This window comes from Medicago sativa, chromosome 8 (assembly GCF_051527215.1).
Source record: "Medicago sativa cultivar Bolivia chromosome 8, Bolivia_mono, whole genome shotgun sequence".
NCBI classification, from domain to species: domain Eukaryota; kingdom Viridiplantae; phylum Streptophyta; class Magnoliopsida; order Fabales; family Fabaceae; genus Medicago; species Medicago sativa.
In genome coordinates, this window is record NC_140756.1 from 22,310,578 (window position 1) to 22,328,288 (window position 17,711).

Consider the following 17,711-nt stretch of genomic DNA (forward strand, 5'->3'; position numbering starts at 1 on the left):
TGAATTGTTCAATCAAAATAAAATGGTTTGAAAGAAATTGGAGGTTTTGCATTGAAATAAGAACGACACAGAAAAATACTTCTTGACTAAAAAAAATAAATATTCAATAATTAATTATTAATATTTTGTGTGGTTTCCATTTTCTTTAATACTTTGTATTGGTATTTATCTTTTTAATGTTTTTTTGGTTTTTTTTTCAAGTAACTTCGTGGTTAGAGCTCATACATATTAAATGTGGAGAAATGAGGTATTCAGGTTCGAACCCAGCCCCTACATATATTATTTATTGTCTCTACTAACTGAGCTAAACTCGCGGGGACATCTTCTTTAATATTTTAATCACTAATTTTATTTTATTTACACAACTTATCGCAAAGAAAAATAAACACAATTTGAAATTAAATTAATGGAATGATGGGTTATGTAGTACTCGTTCAATGATAGTCATGGATGAGTTATGAAGAGGTAGAAATGACAAGGTGTTCAATGATTCTTCTATAACGGCACATGAGATGGCTTATTGTTCATGTAGTCGTGAAATTCTCCCAAACATCTTTTTAGATTCATTTTTTTTTTTTATAATAAAAATACTTTTCTCGAACTATAGAATCTAGATTTTGTTTTTTCATTTTGAATTATACAATCTAGACACATCATATATATCATTCGAATATCTCACTTTCACTCATGCACTTCAGTTTCACAAACTTAAATAAAATACCCAAAATCCCTCAAACCAAAACTCACTCAAAACTAGTTAAAAACAAACAAAGTCTAAACAACTTTTTTTTTAAAGGAAAACTCAACTGATTCTAATCCTGATTAAAAACAAATATGTCCTAGATAAGAGGAAAACAAATAACTAACCTAATTCCAAAAGATAAAACTAACCCTAGGAAATACAAACAAACCCTAGAAATAAACAAAAATAAAGCGAATTGTAATAGAAACAAACCCTAGAAATAAACAAAAATAAGTCAAATATAATAATAAAAATTCAAAACCTAACCAAAAAATAAAATAAATAAAGCGAATTGTCTCATTGAAAAATAAAATAAATAAAGCGAATTGTCTCATTGAAAATATCAATAATTCCCGACAACATCGTCAAGAACTTGATAACTAAATTTGCCAAGTGCAGAGATAAAATTTTAATCAAAAAAAGAAGAGAAAAAAAATGGTGATAAAGAACTACATTCAACCTAAAAAAGCCAAAAAAAAACTACATTAAACTGCAGCAGCTTCTACCCAAAGAAGAAGGGTTCTTATGATTATCCAACACACATCCAACTTTGATTCCATGAGTCTCATTCAACATATCACGATCTCCATCCTCAATCTTTTTATATAAACTTTCAGCAGTTTTTACAAATGCCTCTTCAATATTTTCACTAGATTTTGCCGAAACCTCCATAAACATCAAACCATTCTCTTTCGCGAATTTCTCACCTTCTTCGGTACTCACAACACGTTTTTTCGTGAGATCAGACTTATTTCCGACCAACATAATGATCGTATTGGAATTTCCATGTTCTCTTACTTCTTCTAACCAAGTAGCCAAGTGATTAAATGTTTCTCTCCTTGTTATATCATAAACAAGCAATGCCCCTGCTGCTCCTCTATAAAATGATCTTGTTATTGATCTGAAAGTTTCTTGACCTGCAGTATCCCATATGTGTAACTTGATTCGATTATTCTTGATGTTGATAAATCTGATGCCGAATTCGACACCTATTGTTATGTCATGGATGGGTTTAAAGCTGTTGTCTGTGAATCGAAATAGAAGACATGATTTTCCGACTCCTATGTCACCGATTATTATGAATTTGAATAGATATGAGTGAGACATTTTTTCCTACGAGGGAACAAGGAAGGAATGCAGATATTTTTATTTTTTTTGAAGTAGGAAGGAGTGTGATGATTCAAAGCGAGGAATTGTGATGATTTAAAAAAGTGCAGCACCAATAACTTTATATATAGGGATACAATCCTAATTGAACAGAGAAACTAATTATCAAGATATCCCTAAGTGATAACAACCTCTCTTATGAAATTATTCAAAATACTCGGAAGTGAAATTAATAAGTGATAACAACCTAGCTTTCTTCCTTAAAAAAAAAACCTAGCTTTCTGACCAAAAATATAAAAAAAAACCTACCTTATCATTTATTCAAAATATTTATTTTATAACTATATATCTATAATTTTCTACCTCAATTTTTTTTTTATAGTTTTCTATAATCTATACTATATATCTATATTTACTATAGATTAAGATAATATATGATTTTGAGCTGTCTTTTCCACTTCTAATTATACCCTTAAATTTGCTACAAGAATGTTATATTGTTGGTTTCAAAAAGATATATTTTTTTTTTGACAAAATAAGAATTTATATTATCTTTGCTAGATTGATTTTTCATTAAAAAAGATAAGTATAGTTTGTTACAATTTGAAAATGCAAAATATCTATACATAGATTATATTCAAAATCAAAATCAAAATTTCACTAAAACTGTTGTTCATAAATTATACGAATTAGCAATAAAAAGAACAGACACACGTTTGAACGCTAGTTTATATATAAAGGAAATATGAGATTTTGAGTTGAATTTTTCATCATTATTTCAATTATACCCTTAAAAAAATGTCTATAATAATATTATCTTGTTAGTGTTAAAAGATAATAGTTTATATTATATTTGATATATTGTTGTAAAAGATAAATATGATTTATTATAATTTAAAAAACTTAAACATCTATACATCTATACTATATATACTATATATAAAGAAAACTACCATTTTCATCACTTTTGGGTTGGATTTTTCTTTCCAAAAAATACCCTCAATTTTCAATACAAATAACACATGTAGCAAATAGATAGGAATAAATTTAAATATTAAAACAAATGTAACAAACATGATATGAATATATATTTTTTTTTGTTTTTTTTCCTTTATCATTTAAAAAGTGTTACAAACTAGATGTGTATGTTTTTACTTACCTTTTCATCTTTCCAATTAAACCCTTAAACAACTTTTTCTATAATAAAATTGTTGTTGGTGTCATTAAAAAAAGAATTTAGATTTTTTTTGTTTGTTATATTGTATTATGGTCGGTGTCGTTGAAATAGTTAATCATGGTTACTTTGATTTTTTATAACTTGAAAGCAACAAACATTTATATGTTTTTTTAGTTTTAATCAAAATCAAAATTTCATAAAAAAATCACCGTTCATAATTTTCAAACGTTAGCACAATAAAAAGAGCGGAAAGACGGACACGTGGTAATTTTTTTTTTTAAGAATATGTATTTTTTTTAACCAAGATACGAATATGTATTATATTTGATATATTGTTGATGTTTGTTGAAAAAGATAAATATGATTTATTACAATTTTAAAAACTCAAAAATACTTCAAGCAATGGTTCATACCAGAGGCAGAGAATACCACGACGGCTGCAATTGCTATGAAAGGCCCGACTCTCACATGGTGGCTCTGGTCATATATCTAAATAGGCAAAAAAGGAAATATAAAAGGTATATATTCAAATGGAGGGAACCATTCTTCTACGGTAGGGAATGACTCATAGGCACTTATTACGATCAAACAATATGATCTTACATCATCAGATCCAAGGGTTGAAATTGCGCCTCTAAAAAGCAACCTTCAAATTTCTACGTAAGTTAAACGTAGCCACAGAGACACACGTCAAAATGCTCTGGCACTGAAGCGATGCAGCTCTCAAGTTGTCACTTCAACGACCCGTACTAAATCTCAGAAGAGAAGATAGAAAACAAATAAAGAATGTCATATCAAGTACATTACTATATGGGCCCTTGCCCATAGGTACGATCACCACACTTACACTCACTAATTAGTCACTTTGCTACCTGCTAGCGTCCTATCTTACTTGGGTGTATGAGTGTCTTTTTAAAATTATTGATAAATTGAAAGTGCTATAAAAAAGTTAAAAATTAAATAACAAACGTTTTTGTTTTTGAACAAGACAAAATGAGGTATATTAATAAATCAAAAGTGGTCGACCTCGCACAAGGCGTGCTACAGGAAGACACACAAAGTTAAATACAAGATAGGAAATCCGACACAGCGGCACCCGACAACCGGAAAAGCACAACAACAAAATTACATAAATAAGCCCATACAAAGAAGAGAGTAACGCCACCAATCATGATAGTTAAATAACAAACTTTTTAATTGTGAGAAAAATTTCAAAAACCTCAAATAATTAAACTACAATATATGATCTTATCAGCGAACATAGAACATGTATATCTTCATATCCAATCCAAACCCAAAAAGATTGACAAAAGAGATAAAATTTTAATCTAAAAAAACGATTAAAAACTACATTCAAGAACATAGGTTAAATCCCTAAAAGAAAAAAAAGAACAAAGGTTAAATGAATAATGACGAATATTGTTGAGTTCAATTGCAGCAGCTTCCACCCAAAGCAGAAGGGCTCTTATGAATTTTTTTTTTGAACAGACAAAAATAAAATATATTAACACTAAAATAGAAGCTTTTCTATCAAGATGTGTCAAAGAAGGCAACTAAAGTTCACAACAAGTCCTTACACAAAAAGAACAAAAAACTGAATTAGCCAGTGCCCAGACAAGTATGTGGACACGACAACCAGCTATGAAACCCCTAACACATCATTGGCATTGGTCGCCTTCATCCACCAGTACGAATGAATTTTTACTTTATCCAACAATTGATCAATAGTTTTTTCCTTATGGTTAAATAGTCTATTATTACATTCATTCCACTAAACCCAAATGCATAAAAGTCAAATGATATGCATAAAAGATCGCCTACCAATCCACCTGTCGAGTGAGTAAACTGAACAAAATGATCAGAAATACTATAAGGATTGGCCGTGGAAACACATATCCAATCACAAACTAAATGCCAAAGATCCCTGAAAATTGTGCAAGAAAGGAATAAATGTTGAGTCGTTTCGACTTCTCCACACCCGATTACACACAGATGCGCGTCATGATTAAGAATTCCACGCGCCACCAAATTGTCATTAGTCAGCAACCTTTTACGGAGAAGTCTCCAAGCTAGAAGGGCTCTTATGATTATCTTTACCTTCTGGAATTAATTAATGTTTTTATTAATCAAATTTGGATTTAGGTCATTGAAGTAACCCTTTTTTAATCAAGTTCCTGCACGTTTTTTTTTAAGGAAAGTTTCTGGACATTTAAATAATTACGATTATATATCTAAATTTAGGGACTCAATTATGAATATTATTTAAAATTTCAAAGAGTTAATATATAAATTTTTTTAAAACTTCACATGAGACATTAATTATATGCAAGCTAGAAGAGTTATTTAATATTTTTAGTTGCAGAAACTATTGACAAATTATTCATAGATTGAAAGTGCTATAAAAAAGAAAAATTAAATTACAAACTTTTGTTAATTCTGAGAACTATTTCAAAAACCTCAAATAACTAAACTATAATATATGATTCTTATCAGCGGACATAGAAAATAGTGATAAAGAAGTACATTCAACTTCTAAGAAAATAAAAAAATAAAAAAACTACATTCAAGAACTAGGTTAAATGAATATGCTGAATATTGTTGAGTTCAACTGCAGCAGCTTCTACCCAAAGCAGTAGGGCTCTTATGGCTATCCCTACCTTCAGCTGGTAGTCCACCATATCCAACTTTGATTCCATGAGTCTCATCCAACACATCAGAAACCCTAACTTGGATATTTTTGTATATACTTTCAGCAGTTTTTACAAACGCCTCTTCAATATTTTCTCTAGATTTTGCCGAAACCTCCATAAACAACAAACCATTCTCCTTCGCGAATTTCTCACCTTCTTCCGTACTCACAACGCGATTACCCGCAAGATCGCTCTTGTTTCCAACCAACATAATGATCATATCTGAACTTGCATGTTGTCTTGCATCTTCTAACCAAGTAGCCAAGTGATTAAATGTTTCTCTCCTTGTTATATCATAAACTAGTAATGCACCTGCTGCTTTTCTGTAATATGACCTTGTTATTGAGCTGAATCTTTCTTGACCTGCTGTGTCCCATATTTGTAACTTGACTGGATTGTTATTTAAGTTGATTGTTCTGAAACCGAATTCTACACCAATTGTTGGGTCGTGGAAGCGTTGAAAGCGGTTGTCTGTGAATTGAAGTAGAAGACATGTTTTTCCGACTCCACTGTCGCCGATTATTATGTATTTGAAGGTATACAAGCAAGACATGTTTATCTACGAGAATTGTTGTGAAAAAGCAAAGAGGGAACAAGGAACGAATCAAAGTGAGGAGTTGTGATGGTTTAAAAAAGGGAAGCACCAATAACTATTTATAGGGATACAATCCTACTTGAATAGAGAAACTAACTATCAAGATAATCGCTGAGTGATAACAAACCTAGTTAATCTTCCTTAAAAAAAACAAACTAGCTAATCTTAAATTAAAAAAAAAAAAAAAAACCTTCTATTCTTCTATTGGTTACTTTCACATGTCTCGGATCAAGATCCAAATAACCTTCCTCATAAACTCACAGTCGTAGATTTCCACTCCTATCAACGGTTCCTATTTTGACATGTTCTCAAATTTTCCCCAAAAATCTTCTATATATTATATTTGAAACTTCAGCTAAAACTTTGGCTGTGTTATTGTATCCCTGGTTAATCTTCAATGTATTTATTTTTCTCGTAGCAACTCGATTGTATATATCATTTACTTAAATTGTTTTGAATAACTTTCATATGAAAAGATTGATGCTAAAGCCCACGACATTATTTGTCGTCGCACGCACGAATGCTCTACAACTTACAGTTACATGATTTCTTTTATTTTTTGTTTAAATCTTTTGGTTTTTTATAGGTACTTTTCGTAATAGATATTTTTTAGTTAGAGTAAATAACAAAACCATTATAAACTTACTGACGTAAATAGAGGTGTCGATGTTAAAACTCTGATTATGGTGTTCGACATAACAATTTCAATATTTTGACAGTTGAGCTAGATACTTCTAGACTTCATAATAGAAAATTTTATTCAATACATTTTGACACTAAATGCGAGCACTTTTAATTATTGTTCGTCATGATGTGTGAGTTCCATTTCGCTAGATAAAATCTCTATTAACTAGATGGATGACCCGTGCGCCGCACGGGTCTTATGAGCTGGAATAACTATTTAATTATTTAATTTCAACTCATATAAATAATTGTTTGAACCAATATTTAAGAACCGAAATGATAAGCGTAACAGAAAATTAAAGTTTATGTGAAGTAGAATAATTGGGATAAGAAGCGGGAGGGCGGTTTTAGAGGTTTGTTGATAAGGTGCAATCAACGAAAGATTAGTGTCGTGAATATATATTTTAAAAGCGAAATTAATTCAACCAAAATTTGTGTGGCATAATGGCAAAAACCGTGGACAATGACCATCTGCAACCGGGTTCAACTAAAATTACAGGTATGATAAATATGAGATAGTCAAATAGTAAGATAATAAAATGCAGTTCATTAGTTTCACTAAATAATCTTTAATACTCAGAGAAAGTCAATAAAGCTTTTAAAACAAAAAAAAATAGAAATTAAAGTCTCAAAGAAGTTTATACAAAAACGGCAAAGATACAATGTAAGAAGGTGACTCAATATAATTCACAAAGCATAGGATAGAAAGAGTTGGGAATTAGTAGCAAATATAGAGAAGAGTAATAATCACGTGATAAAAAAAATTGAAATTGATAATTATAAAATTTGGATGAGTGGCCAAGATTTTTTTTCAAGTTTATACTCATCATCTCAATAAACATTACCAAATGCCTGGAGTATTATCTAATATTTCTAAAGAGCTCTACTAATCTGTTACAAAGATTCCATTAAACACAATTACAAATTGTTTATAAAACTAACTCTTCATGATTTCTACAATTGAAAGTTCCATGTCAAAATGGTAAACCAAATTTGATGCTGACACCAGGGGCGGATGTATGTTCATCCATGTGTGGGCTTATGCCTACACTAAATTTTTAGAAACAATTATTTTTAGTAGTATAATGTATCAATAGTTGACATTTTGACCACATGACCTACACTTATCACAAATTATTTCTCTTTTGGCCCACACATATCATCATATATCTCAAATTCTTTCTTGATAGTATGAATATTGTCAAGAATCGGAGAGGACAATGATTAATGCTACAAAATTTCAAAATAAGAAAACCATTCAAAATTTCCATAATATGAAAAATTGTAGAGGACCATTAGAGTAGAAGGCAGTGGTAAAGTAGTAAGGTATTGATTTCATTTATTAGTGGGCCATAGCCATTAACATTATTGGCTAGAATTTATAGAGACACACGTTTAGCAAAGAGAAACATGCCATTATGTTATTTTTAAATCATAAAAAAAAAAACAAAAAAAAAAAACATCAGAAACAGATGAATGTTTAATAAGCTATCAAAATTGTATCCTTTTTTTTTCCTTCCCAAGACCATGAGATTAGTAATGACATGAACCAATTTTTTTTTCTTAAACAACATTACATCAACATTATAATATTCAAGTTTATACACTGTATGTTTTGATGTTGTTATACTTAGATTAGTAAATTCCCAGTACTTTATTAAACGAATGAGAAATACTTATACTTTTTCCTTATGTTGAGCATAAAATTTTGGTATAGTTATAAACTAAATAAGTATTGACGTAATTTATATTACTTCATTGTGGTCCTAATTAAGAACAGCGGAGTTAACAAAAAAACATAAGAGTGGTAGCTTCGACAATATGAGTATGATATACAAACACTGTATTATTTATCCAGGAATTCTGGCATATTTTGTTTCCTTTCTCTGCATTCGAAACTTTCAGACAATTGCTTTTAGGATATTAAGAGCTGAGGATGGTGGATATGCTATAACTCTAAATATAAGCCGGTATAGTATAGTATTGTTAGAAACAATTAGAGTTAGCTATTTTAGTCTCAATTGTAAATAGGGGCATTTATATTAGAGCACGATGCTCATTGTATATTAACTTGAAATTTTTTCTCATTTCATCAAGAATGAAATACCATTCTCTTTTCTCTCAAGTTCTCAACATTTACACCACGAAACAAATATTTTGAAGAAAAAAAGAAAGGGTTTGAAGCATGTCAGAGATAGGATTAGCCATCAAAGGACCGACGACAAAAAGGAACATCAATGTTACCAACAAACTCAAAGAAAAAAATGGATTTCAATAAGCATGAATTGCTATTTCTATACCAATTAAGCAGTGGAAAGACAGAAGGGTTTGAAGGTTTGTCCAACCATTTGGAAAACAGAATTTTTTTGAGGATGTGCAAATGATGATTGGGATAGCATGATTGCCATGTATTTATAGTACAGGAACGGGTGTAGAAGCCATGCCTTGGAAACCAACATACTTAAGGTGATTGGTTATGTAGAAGCCATGAGTTTGCATGGGATATGGGAAAGGTCATATTTAATAGCATGAAAATAAGTACATTGAACAACACTCCCCACTTATTCCAACGCTGGCTATTAGGGAAAACTCAACAATCAGTATTTGAATTTCAAAGTGGGGATAGAGGAGGGAAAAGTGGTAGGGTTAAGTGACTATTAGCAATTAATGAAGGATAATTAGAGGGAAAAATTAGGGTAAATGGTTGCAAGACCTAATAAGCATTTAGAGTAAGGGATATAAATTTCTAAAGACTAAAGAAAGTAAAATAGCATTAATCAATCATTACATATACTTAATTTGATACACTTTTTCTTGACCACCTCATTCTTGAAATAATAATGTTTCAAAGTAAAATCATTCTATCGATGAAATAATGACTTCGATATGCAACAACAGAAAAGTGGAGTAGCAAAAGGCTAAAGAAATACAAAGTTGTGCTATAGCACCTAAAACCAAAATGAAGAAAACACAACAGGGCTTAACAATTCTGCAAAACTGCTCTAATCACCCAACCAAGCAAAGCATAGGATCCAAAGAACATTCGTATAAAAGACACCAAGTTTATGATACCAACATTTTGCCTTAATCTTCAACAACTCTATCTATTCTATTGCAGATAAACAATGTTGACAAAAACACCACATATTTAAAAAAAAAATAAAAAAAAAAAGAAGAACTCCAACTCAAGGTACATAAACTCTTATTTGATAATAACTTACAATCAACAACAATGGTTCAATGAAATGGATAAAATCAAATATTTGACATCGAAAAGAATACAAAAAAAATGAAGAAGGCATAAGCATAATTTCCTGCTGCACAAAACTGAAGAGACATTTGTTCTTGATGAAAACCGATAGAAAAGTTTGGTCAAGGTTTTCCAAAAAAGGCTGCTCCTGTTTTAAACTCTTATATTGATAGAAAAGTTGTAAAATCCACTTACCTAAACTTCATTCATAAAAGGATCAATTATTGATAGAAAACTTGGATGAGATCGAAGACAAAATCAAGTAAAGGAGACAAAATTAACTTTAGAAAAAGATTAATGGAATTGATTCAAAGTGATAGAACGAAAACAAAAACCCAAAACAAAAAATACCCAGCCAAGCAAACAACTACAATCAATTTCTACATACCCGCGCCACTGCCTCTTTTGCTCCAGATTGAAAAAGCTGCAATGCCATGCTTGAAACAGATTGAAACAAAAGCAGAAAAATATATGAGGATGGAAAAAATGATATAAAAATGATGAGAGAAAGCAAATGAGATGAAGGGTAAGAAAGAAGAAGAAAACAAATGATGATAGAGTATTAAATTAAAATGGAAAAAACTGGAAAGGTCAGCAAGCTAAGCTCGGTAACATTGCTAATAGGAACTTGAAAATTAGAGAGAGGAAGGGTGGTGTGACATTTGCATCTGTGTGGGAAATATACCATTGTGTGCTGAGTGAAAGCTGTATGGTTTCCATGGGTATCCCAATTCCCAATAGACGTGATTAAATGCAGTTAGTAGTTCAAGCATTCAAAACCCAGATATTCTGAAAGACCAATGTATCACGGTTCACAACATTGTTTAGTTAATTCCACCGAATTAATAAGGCCTGATTCCAAAAAAAAAAAATCAACAAACTTCTTTTAATAAGCAAGCCGCATAACTCTCATTTACTGCACATGTATTGGAAGTGTTGCAACAAACTTCCAAAACAATTTGAATTTCAAATTTCACAATTAAAAGGAGGAAAAAATTAGGGTTGCTTAGCAAGCATTAATTACATGGAATTAGAGGGAAAAATTAGGTTTAGTGATAAGCAAGACCTAATAAGCTTTAAGAGTAAGTGATATTTGGGTTAATTTATGTTTGCCCCCATGTAATATTAGCGGTTTCTAGTTCACCCCCCTTAAAAAAAATTGTTTAGATTCCAACCCTGTAATTTAAAGATTCTATGGTTTAGGACCTTCATTACATCAAATTTATAGGGTTTGAATCTAATAAATTTTTTCAGAGGGGTAAACCAGAAACCGTTAAAATTACAGGGGGTAAACATTTATTAGTGAAAAAACTCTGTAGTCAAATACGTGTTCTGATCTGTAACATTAGGGTCGAGGGTTTTGTCGTTTGATTTATGTTTTCTTGGTTAAAGTTTTTGGAACTTTTGATTTATTTACTTGGTGTTTTAGAACTTAATTTGTTTCCTTGAAATTGTTGAACTATTTCGATGCTGAATTATGATATTTGTTTTATAAAATGGTAAACTCCTGAGTAAATGTAGCTGGTATTAGAGCAGGTCGGTCCATAAAATCTAGGTTTTATATTTTTATTATGTCCTATTAGGCGACATGTGTCTGAACACTACAGATGCCTAACTCCTTAGTAATTACCTGATTTATGGTGATGCATATAAGAAACGGTAGGAGGTAGAAATGATCAAGCAATTGTTGCCTTGGTAGCGATGGCACATGCAAAGGCTCAGGCAAATGAGGCGTTACAGGTGGCGCATCCACATCAGCAGGAAAGTAACGACGATTTCCAAGCATTGGGAAGATTTCAAGGGGAGGTACGATCCTAGGGGTGCTCAAATTTGGATCCAAGCGATTGAGAAGATTTACAGAATGATGATGTTCCCTGATGCATATAAGGTGTTGTTCGAGACTTACATGCTGGCTATGGAAGCTGAATATTGGCGGGAGAACACTCGTCAGAGGTTGGAGGTTGTAGGTACCGAGATCACTTGGGAAGTATTCAGAATTGAGTATTTAAAAATTTACAAGCAAATTAATTAAAAATGTTCTAAAAGTCCGGTTGAATTTTTCTAGTTGAAGAATTAAATAACAAATTATTCATAAATTAATGCCCGATTAGAAAAAGGTTAAAAGTCAAATTACAAACTTTTTTAATTTAGAGAACTACTGATTGGTTACTTTCTCGTGTCAAATTATTCAAAAAAAAAAAAAGTGTTCTATTCTTCTATTGGTTACTTTCTCGTGTCTAGGATCAAGATCCAAATCCCTCATAAATTCAAAGCCGTAGATTTCCACTCCTATCAACGGTTCCTATTTTGACATCTTCTCAAATTTTCCCCAAAAATCTTCAATATATTATATTTGAAAATTCAGCTAAAACTTTGGCTGTGTTGTTATTGTATCCCTTGTTTTATTTTTCTCTTAACAACTCGATTGTATATCATTTACTTAAATTGTTGAGTAACTTTAATATGAAAAGATTAATGCTAAAGCCCACGACACTATTTGTCGTCGCACACACGAATGTTTTTTGTTGTTGTGGTGTCCGGGGTTTGAACCAGACCTTGCATATATTATGGATTGTCCCTACCAACTGAGCTAAATTCACGAGGACACACACGAATGCTCAACAACTTACAATTACATGAATTTTTTTATTTGGTTTTTTAGTTGTTAACTTTTATTTTTTGTTTAAATGTTTTGGTTTTTTGTCTTCGTGAGCTTAACTCAACTAGTAGGGACAATGCATAAATATATGCAAGGTCTGGGGTTCAAACCCCGACCACCACCAAAAAAAATGTTTTGGTTTTTTTATAGGTACTTTTCATAATAGATATTTTATTAGATAGATAAAATAACAAAACCATTATAAACTTGCAGATGTGAGTAGAGGTGTAGAAGTTCAAACTCTGATTATGACGTTCGACCTAACAGTTTTGATATTTTGACAATTGAGCTAGAACTTCAAGACTTCATAATAGAAAATTTTATTTGATACATTTCGGACACTAAATGCGAGCACTTTTTTGTGTAGATATTTAATTATTGTTCGTCATGTTATGCGAGTTCCATTTCGCTAGATAAAATCTCTATTAATATTTGGGTTAATATATATTTACCCCCATGTAATATTAGCGGTTTCTAGTTCACCCCTTGTAAAAAAAATTGTTTAGATTCCAACCATGTTATTTGAAGATTATATGGTTTAGGACCTTTATGGCATCAAATTTAAAAATTTAAGGTACTTTCGTCCCCTGTAATTTGAGCATATTTCGGTTTACCCTCCTGCCATATCATCGATTTACAGGGTTTGAATATAAATAATTTTTTTTAGAGGGGTAAACCAAAAACCGTTAAAATTACGGGAGGGTAAACATTTATTAGTGAAAAAACTATGTAGTCAAATACGTGTTCTGATTTGTAACCCTAGGGTCGGGGGTTTTGTCGATTGATTTATGTTTTCTTGGTTAAAGTTTTTGGAACTTTTGATTTATTTACTTGGTGTTTGAGAACTTAATTTGTTTCCTTGAAATTGTTGAACTATTTCGCTGTTGAATTATCATCTTTGTTTTAAAAAATAGTGAACTCCTAAGTAAATGTTGCACATTCCCTCAAAAAAAAAAAGTAAATGTAGCACATGTATGATTGATAAATTCTTTTTTATTTATTAAACAAAGTTGGGGTCATAGGGTGTTACATAGTTGGTATTAGAGAAGGTCGGTCCATACAGCCTAGGTTTTATATTTTTTATCTCCTATTAGGCGACATGTGTGTGAACACTGTAGATGCCTAACTCCTTAGTAATTATTTGATTTATGGTTATGCATATAAGAAATGGTAATTATCTTAATGTTGCGCAATTGTTGAAGCCTTGGCAGCGATGGCACATACAAAGGCTCAGGAAAATGAGGCGTTACAGGCGGCGCATCCACACCAGCAGGAAAGTAACGATGAGCTCCGACCACTGGGAAGATTTCAAGGGGAGGTACGATCCTAGGGGTGCTCAGATTTGGATCCAAGCGATCGAGAAGATTTACAGAATGATGATGTGCCCTGATGCATAGAAGGTGTTGTTCGAGACTCACGTGCTGGCTAAGGAGGCTGAATATTGGCGGGAGAACACTCGTAAGAGGTTGAAGGTTGTAGGTACCGAGATCACTTGGAGGTTTCAGAAATGAGTATTTAAAAATCTACAAGGAAATTAATTAAAAATGTTCTAAAAGTTTAAGAATCCGGTTGAATTTTTCTAGTTGAAGAATTAAATAACAAATTATTCATAAATTAATGGCCGATAAGAAAAAGGTTAAAAGTTAAATTACAAACTTTTTTAATTTAGAGAACTACTGTTGAATAGTATGGTAGAGAACAACAAATAGAAAAATAAACTTACATAAAAATGATGAGCATTAAAATTGAATAAATGAGAAGAAGTTGATTAGATTTGGTGTAAAATATACTTTATACAGTGAGTCTAAATGATCATCGAATTTTTCTTAAGTTAAGAAACATGAAATAAAGAGAGAGATGAACAGAGAGAAGATCATCAATTTTAACTGTTGGAGAGATTTTGAGCTTGAGTTCAAGCTTATGGATGCTTCTCAAACAACATTCATCTCTTCTTTTTTAGATAATCCAATTAGGGTACGTAAACTCTCTTTGTACAAGGTATTAGATGTAAGTAGCTAGGAATCTAATGTATTACTTTTAATATAGTCGATTGTATATGATTTATGTATTCAATATTACCTTTGGTTTAAATATTTACTTCATGTTTTTGCTGAGGTGCACTCCGTAAACAATATTTTGATTTAACAAGTGTGATACATCGACTTGTTACTAAAAAGATCTCTTTTTGAACTATGTATACTTATGCCTAGTCATAGGGTTAGGTTTGTATTCATATTCAACTATCGAGTCATATCCCAATGAATCAATCATCTATTTTGCTCACGATCGGAAGTCGATTGATACAATGGATTTCGTGAAGTAGTGATATTAACTAAACTAATTTGTACTAATATTAACGAACTTGCAACTACATATAACGAACTTCATTAATATTAAATAATAAAAAACCACAAATAATTTAAAAATTATAAACTAGAAATGTATGATCTTGTCATCAGACATAGAACATCTATAGAGATACAAATTGATTCAGAAAACCAAAGAGAATAGTGTTAAAGTATAGAGGGAAAAACTGATATTTAACTACATTGATGCACACAGGTTGAATAAGTATGTTGATTTCAATTGCAGCAGCTTCTACCTATATGGGCTTCCACGATTATCCCTACCTTCTGCTGGTAGTAGTCCACCATATCCAACTTTGATTTCATGAGTCTCATCCAACACATCAGAAACCCTAACCTCGATTTTATATATACTTTCAGCAGTTTTTACAAATGCCTCTTCAATATTTTCTCTGGATTTTGCCGAAACCTCCATAAACATCAAACCATTCTCCTTTGCGAATTTCTCACCTTCTTCGGTACTCACAACGCGATTACACACAAGATCGCTCTTGTTTCCGATCAACATAACGATCATATCTGAACTTGCATGCTGTCTTGCATCTTCTAACCAAGTAGCCAAGTGATTAAATGTTTCTCTCCTTGTTATATCATAAACTAGTAATGCACCTGCTGCTTTTCTGTAATATGACCTTGTTATTGAGCTGAATCTTTCTTGACCTGCTGTATCCCATATCTGTAACTTTACTGGATTGTTGTTTACGTTGATTGTTCTGAAACCGAATTCGACACCAATTGTTGCGACGTGGAAACGTTGAAAGCGGTTGTCTGTGAATTGAAGTAGAAGACATGTTTTTCCGACTCCAGTGTCGCCGATTATTATGTATTTGAAGGTATATGAGCAAGACATGTTTATCTACGAGAATTGTTGTGAAAAAGCAAAGAGGGAACAAGGAACGAATGAAAGTAAGGAGTTGTGATGGTTTAAGAAAGTGAAGCACCAATAAATAGGGACACAATCCTACTTGAATTGAGAAACTAATTATCAAGATATTCGCTGAGTGACAACAACCTTCATGAAATACAATTCAAAACACTCGGTAGATAAGTATAGAATATTTTTTGGCTTGGAGACAAGTATAAAATTTATACGCACTAAATCTATTCTATGTCTACAAATACAAATCTTTTTTTTAGTAATACACAAACATATATATATATATATATATATATATATATATATATATATATATATATATATATATATATATATATATATATATATATATATATATGTTATACCCTAATTTTGGACCTAAAAATACTAATCAATTTCTCCTTTTCTTGCATTTCAAGTCATGTGATATGTCTCTGATCAATTGCATCTTTCTCTGCATTTTATTTCAATGTTATTTGCAAAATTCACATACAAGGGTATTTTAGTCATTTCCTGTGTCAAATTTCTCTCCGTCTTTCAAAATTTTGTTTGAGTCCTTTCAAATAGTTTGAATAAGTCTTCATTTCAATTCTATGTCAAAATCCATTTCAAAAACTACATTCGAAGTCATTTTGAGTCAGTTTTGCCCCTAGGGGCATTTTGGTCATTTCAAGTGTCAAGTCACTGTTTAAATCCTAAAAATTATCCCTGAGTCTTTTAATTTTGCCTGTGTGAGTCTTTGATTCAATTTCTGTCAAAAATCCATTTTTTAACTGCATCTGAGTCATTTTTAGTCGTTTTCAGCCCCAGGGGCATTTTGGTCATTTCACACGAAATTTCGGCAGAGAGGTACTTTAAAGTACCTCATTTAGGCCGTTGGTTCGTTTTAGTCCGTTTTGTCAATTTTAGACGTTCCACTTTACGTTATTTTCCAATTTACCAATTTTATTCCAATTTTATTATTTTTATTTTTTTTCATTTTAGTCCTAAAACTTTTAGAAATTGCATATTAGTCCATTTTTTGTCCAAGTCATTAGGTCTGTACAGGTGTCAGTTCCTTATTGGTCCATTTGTCCAAGAGTTTGTTACAAGGTCCAGTGCCACGTGGCAATATTCTATTGGTCCAGAAGCTACACTTGGCAGCCTATAAAAGGCTCCAATCATTGCAGTGCCATTCAGATTTCAACAACTCATCACAAACACTTCACAATTTCTCTCTCTGCTCAGAACAGATCAAAACCGTAACAAACTCACAAAAACTCAAGAACATGATGAACAAGTTCATCATCTTCAAACCCTAACCACTTCTCCAGAGTCACAATACACGCAAATTCTCTCAAATTCACACTAATTTCCATCAATTCAGTCACAAACAAAACGAATTCAGCAAGCGTTTCATCAAATCAGTCCCAATTCAACAAATATTGAAGGTTCTCAGTGACTCTTTTCCAAGAATCATCATCACTGAACCATTCTCTCGCAATTCAAGCATAACTGCGATCACGAGAGAAAGATCGAGGAAGAGAAGAAGAGGATCGAAGAAACCGGCACGAAATCGCATCAA

General features: G+C 31.6%; 3 pseudogenes; all 3 read right to left on the reverse strand.

The window, feature by feature from the left end:
• Positions 1-1,169: 1,169 nt before the first annotated feature.
• LOC146897835 (ras-related protein Rab-2-A pseudogene) lies at positions 1,170-1,849 on the reverse strand (annotated as a pseudogene).
• Positions 1,850-5,432: 3,583 nt separating this feature from the next.
• On the reverse strand, positions 5,433-6,421 carry LOC146897836 (ras-related protein RABB1c pseudogene; annotated as a pseudogene).
• Positions 6,422-15,486: 9,065 nt separating this feature from the next.
• LOC146897837 (ras-related protein RABB1c-like) lies at positions 15,487-16,175 on the reverse strand (annotated as a pseudogene).
• Positions 16,176-17,711: the final 1,536 nt, after the last annotated feature.